The sequence below is a fragment of the Arvicanthis niloticus genome, chromosome 14, assembly GCF_011762505.2.
Source record: "Arvicanthis niloticus isolate mArvNil1 chromosome 14, mArvNil1.pat.X, whole genome shotgun sequence".
Classification (NCBI taxonomy): Eukaryota; Metazoa; Chordata; class Mammalia; order Rodentia; family Muridae; genus Arvicanthis; species Arvicanthis niloticus.
Window position 1 is genome coordinate 35873043 of NC_047671.1, and position 6000 is coordinate 35879042.

The 6000-nt window shown below is 40.4% G+C and overlaps 1 protein-coding gene across 1 annotated transcript in view; it reads right to left on the reverse strand.

Moving 5' to 3' along the window:
• Znf474 (zinc finger protein 474) overlaps nucleotides 1–5766 on the reverse strand; it is a 30317-nt gene extending 24551 nt beyond the window's left edge. Inside the window, exon 1 of the mRNA XM_076912656.1 lies at nucleotides 5588–5766. The gene's annotated coding sequence lies outside the window, so the exon portion shown is untranslated. The remainder of the gene's footprint in view (nucleotides 1–5587) is intronic.
• Between the last annotated feature and the right edge of the window lie 234 nt (nucleotides 5767–6000).

A 6000-nucleotide genomic window follows, 5' to 3' on the forward strand; every position in this document is an offset into this window, starting at 1 on the left:
GGACAGCAATGGCTGAAACCTGAAGTATGTTTTTTTTTTTTTTTCCAAATTGTTTATCTTTTATCTCTAGACTGTTGCCTCTCTTATTTGTTTGCTTGCCTGCTTGTTTGTTTGGTTGGTTGTTGTTCATATCACAAGCTGCTCTTTTGACAAGTATTTAAACTTGGAATAAGATGTTCTCCATTACCCTAACTCTCCAGCTAGAGCCCCGACTGACCACAGTTTGCATGTGCTATTCAGGGCCAGTGCAACTAGCACAGGAAGAAGCACGAAAAGCAACAACACGTTAAAAACATTAGCAGCTTTTCTTCCCTGTGGACCCATCTGCTAAATTCATAGAAAAGAGAGTAACTCTTTTTGTGTGGTCCATTTTTTTTTCCTGCTTATGAATTTGGGTGTGTCTCCTTTCTCAGATGACTTCACTTCTGTGCTCCTTCAACCCACCTGATGTTGGACACTCTGTGATACTGAATTAACACACTCAGGCCGTGTCTCCATCTAACCCTCACACACCCAGCTAGTCCTTTTGCATGCTTGCCTGTACTCAGACTACCACCGTCAGGCAGGCTGCCTAACGATTCACACCCCGTGTCGGCCGTGGCATAGAAGGACCACATTCACCTTGACTCTCTAAGTCATTTATTGTCCTAGCAACTACATTTATCTCTGCAAATTGCTACCAGAACCCAGTTCCAGGACCCAGACTAGATGCTTACAGATGCCCCACTCTCTTCCTCACAGTAGAACTCAAAGTCTTGACATTGAGGTCCTCTGTGATCTAGGATTACTCTCTCCTCTCTCTTGCTCTGTACACTCATTTCACCTCAAGTTTCTCAAACAAGCCAGTCTTTTTTTTTTTTTTTTTTCACCTCAGTAGACAGGGTGGAGGCTTCTCATGTGACCTTCCTTCTGCCTAAAACTTTCTTCTAGTTCTTTGACTGGCTTTCTGATTTCTCTCCTCCTGTCTCTCTGTAAACGTTATCAACCCAGGGAGGCCTTTCCTGATTGCTTCTCTTCTAGCAACTGCTGTTGCTTTCTTTTACACACACAACCACACGTACACACACCCACACGCATGCACGGACATGTTCTGCAGCCACTGCCAACAGTCCTATTCAGTGACATCACAGCTGGTTTTCTGAACTGCATTTACAACATGTGGTTTTGTTTTGGTTTTTGGTTTGCACGTGTGGTATCCATTTCCTTCATATGGACATGAACTCCATGGCACTGAGGACTTAGTTGCTCTCCACAGTTGGACTGACAGCACATGGCCTTTTGCCAGACCCATGGTAGGTGCTAACAAAACACAGCTTATGTTGGATGAAATTAGCTTTGTTTTACATTACATTTTCAACAGATTATTATTTAAATAGAAAAAATGGAAACAGACTTTTAGTGAAGATTTGGGGGGGCTTTTTTTAGGTTTTAGGAATACTTCAACATATAAATCTTGTTAATTCCTCTTCATAAAGGGGTTACTATTCTATTTAGCCTGAGAGATGAAACCATAATTAGTCTAAGATAGATAAGGCTCCAGGCAAAGACTATGCATTGAACCAGTGTGCCTAGGGGGAAGAGTCCTTCAGAAAGTAATGACTAGAGGATGCCACAGCTCCCAGCCCCCAGAAATGGTTGCCAGGGGAAGACCAATGGTGGCCTTATAACAGTTATAACATGTACTGGGGGATTGCACATTTAAGTAGAATCTGAGCATGAATGTTTGGGTTTCTTGGCTAGGGATTATTTATCCATAATCCCTTTTATACACAAGCATTATGAGTACTTAGGAATTTCAAACTTAATTCTCCTCAAAAGTCACTTCTCTCCTGAAAAGATTGCAAAGGACTTGGTTCCACAGTGGAAGAACAGACTTTCTAAGTTAATGTATGACTTGGAGAAGATAATTCACCAGAACTGCTCAAACATTAGAATAAGGGTACACAAACTATAGACCAGATTTGACCAGCTGCCCACCTCGTTTGATAAATATTTATTGGAGAATAGTCATATTTATTCTTTTACATATTTGTCTTTGATTGTATTTGCCTTATAATGGCAGAGTATATGCCCTATGAAGCTAAGTTGTTTCCTACTTGTGCACACGTGAGGAAAATGTGTACTCCCTGCATGAGTATTTAAAAGTGAGACTTGATTTAAAAGTAAAGTGTCTGGGGTAGAGAGATGGCTCAGCAGTTAAACCTTGTTTTTCCACAGGACCTAGGTTCGGTTCCCAGTCCCCACCCACATGATGACAACAACCACCTGTAATTCTAGCTTCAGAGAACATATCGCCCTCTTCTGACCTCTGTGGGCACTGCATGCACGTAATGTATGAACCTGCATTCCTACAAAAGCACACATGCTTGAAAACAAAAAGAAATTAAAGTGAAGCATCCGATTATTAATCAGTGTGAATTTTAAAATAATACTCAAAATACAACTAGATCCCTATCAACTTTTGCTTATGCCTAAATGTATCCAGGATCCTCTTGGTCTTTTCTCAAATGTTTGGCTTCTTTGTGATCTGCACATAAAATCAACAGTTTAATTACTATGTTTAAGTCATTAGCAAATTACCTCTTTACATTCTCCCTCTCCCTGCTGCAGTATCATGGTACATTGCTATTGCCATCTGGAAAATACCTCTCCTTGTTTTTAATATGCCATAGGAATCATCACCGCTCCTTCAGGTGATGTGTTCCAGAACTGTGTGGGTTCTTCACTGTTTTCAAATTTCTATCAGAGACAACTGATTCACATATAGGATTCACATTCTGAAGTAAGCAGAAAAGGGCAACTAACAAAAATTACAGTTTTCATTTTCAGGCTCAAAGTGGATATGTACGAGGCTTCAAAGTTGGGAATGTGTAAATCATATTTTTGCTTTGAAAACATTTGTGTGTTGATAATTCTCTCTCAGTCACAGAAGATGTTAAACCTTTTAGTCTGATGCTACTGTAGTGGGTTTATTTTTCTCTGTCACTGTGATACACACACTGTTAAGTAGGCAAGATGGTGCTAGTATAAATAATGTCTCTCTGTGTAAATTTTGAACCAAGAAATATTCCCCCTTTTTCCTCTGTGTAAGAATAGATCATGTAATGCAGTAGAAAATAAGCTAGTGAAAATTAAGTAACTAAAATTAGATTTATTTATTTATTTATTTATTTATTTATTTATTTATTTAGGTTTTTCGAGACAGGGTTTCTCTGTGTAGCCCTGGCTGTCCTGGAACTCAACTCTGTAGACCAGGCTGGCCTCGAACCCAGAAATCCGCCTGTCTCTGCCTCCCAAGTGCTGGGATTAAAGGCGTGCGCCACCACCACCTGGCTGATAATTTTAAATTAAAATTTTCTGGTATTAAGTTTTGTGAATAAGTGTGTCACGTATATTTGGCTCCTGCCTGAGAAATATGTAGATGACACTCAAGGAAGAGAGAAGAGAACCCAGCTTCATTCAAGTCTTATGAATGACCACTGGCAAGTGGTCCCAATACATGCTTCAATTCAAACCTATAAGCCGATAAATGTTGGCATATTAAAATTAACAGTACTAATAAGGATAGACCATAGATGCATATAATAGAGTTGAGAGATATATAGTCAACTGTTGGGTTCATTTGTTGACAAAACTGCCAAGATGATGCAATGGAAGAAAAGAAACTTCACTCCTAAGTGTGAACCACAGATAAATAAAAACAACCACCAAAAGGCTTGTGCACATTTTGAGAGTCCACATGAGAGGGAGTCAGGCAGCATTTGTCTTCCTGTACCTGGCTTATTCCTCTTAGCTCAGTGACCTCCATGTTTACCCAGAGGCCACACACAAGGATTTCTTTTAAAAAAAAAAAAAACAAAACTGAACAATGCTCTATTATATATTCTCTATGCAACACCCTACATACATCCTGTGACTTCTTTGTCCATTCATCTGTTGATGGTCCTATCTTGGTGCTCGAATGATGCTGCGATACACATGGGGAGTAGAGCACACTGATTTCATTTCCTTTGGACATACATATAGCAGAAATGAGATTTCTGTCTCCTATGTTGGTTTTATTTTTATTCCCACAGGAATATCCATATGCTTTTCCACAATAGTGTTATGAATTTACATTCTCACTAGCAGTATGACCCTAAGAGTCCACCTTTCACCCCATCTTTCCCAGTTCCTCATTTAAAAAAAATAATTTTTGGTAAATGCCATTCTAATTCATCTGAGGTGGCTTTGATTTGCATTTCCTTGATGAATAGTGATATGTAATATTTTTATTTTCTTATACTTAATAGCCATTTGAGTAGAATGGTGGTTGCCAACAGCTGGAACCTGGGTTTAAAGGGAAAATAATGGTTAAAGGGTCCAAGTGGTTGAGTTTAATTATTGTGGACCAAACACAAACCCTAGTGGTGGAAGACATGAGGATGCAGTATATTTATTTCTGCAATTTACCAGGCTAGAGAGTCACAAGCATTCATTCCACTAAAAAAGAGCAAAAGCAAATAAGGCCACCGTGTGAAGTGATGGGACACTTCAATTCAGCTAACTCTGACAATCAGTTCCTGCCACATACTTCATGAGAACCCCTCAGGATAGTCCCTAAATGCATGGATATTTTGTCAGATGAATCTCAATACAGCTGGAAGACTTAAAGAATGAAATTGGTGGAAAGAAGAGACTTGTGTAGGAGTGTTTACAGCTGCTTGGTTACAGCAGGTCCAAACTGGAAAGAAACCAAATACCAACAACTGGATTAGCTAAACAAATGTGGAACAATCATAGTTATGCTCACCCATCAAAGATGAGCAGCGGCATACAGAAGAGCACAGAACAGCCTTGAAACAGACTCCACAACCATGGGAGGCAGAAACAGGAGCACACTTTGCATGACTAGAGTCAGGCTGAGTTCATGGGGTGGGGAGCATATCAGTCTCTGGTGACCCGAAGCCAGCACAGTGGAGAGAAGGCAGACCGGAAGTCAGAAGAACAGTTTCCGGGTGACACAAAATGCCCCTGCCTTGGTTGAGAGGATTTCTATGTAGCTATCGTCTGTGAAATTACTTGATTTTAGGAATTTGAAACTTAGAACTCAAGTTTGGTTGTATTTCATTCACTTGATTTTTTTTTTAAACCTTTCATTCTTCTGAGTAACTTGAGCCTTTACCATCGCTTCTTTTGTGGATAAACTGGGCAATAAATTTAATGCAGTAGTAGGGTTAAAACATACTTCACTTGGAAGGAAATTCTTTAGGTTGTGTCTTTCAGTGAAATTCGATTCTCATTTTAGCCATTACAGCAATTAAGTAACAGTTGTCGACATTATCCAAGGAAGTAAAATATTATTTTGGAAAATATCATTGCAATCATTAGACTAAATTCTAATTGAATTTCTTTTCTCTCATAGAGACATAATTACCACCCACAGGTAAGGAGGAAGTGGAGGAAATCAGGGTAGTAAGTGATGGCCGACCGACAGTAAAGCTTCAGAGTGAGGAGCTATGAGACGAGAGAGAGAGAGAGAGAGAGAGAGAGAGAGAGAGAGAGAGAGAGAGAGAGAGAGAGAGAGAACACACTCTCACAGATGTACCTTGGATTTGTCCTTTCTCGTTGCTCGGCCTTTACTGTGGCGTTTCAGCCCCCTGTGAGGATCCACAGAGTTTGGCACAGGAGCTGGGAACTCTAAGATTCACATTTCTCCTGTGGGACTTGGAGTTAGTAGGTATGGCTGCCAGGTAAAAGGAACCCCAGCTTCTGTTGCCTGGATATATCCTGGCAACCTGTCAACAGAAGGGACAGGACAGGCTCTCTAGCAACTGCTCAGTAACCTTCAAAACAAGAAGCAAAGGAAGCAGTAGACTGGAGGGTGGATGGGACCTGAGCTTTCTCTGGGAACTAGACTAAAGTTCTGAACACCCAGGAAGCAGAGGCAGATGAGCTTGCCACAGTTCTTCAAGTGGAAACACAACTTACTCCTTCTGGAAGAAAAGGCCCCCAGCATTT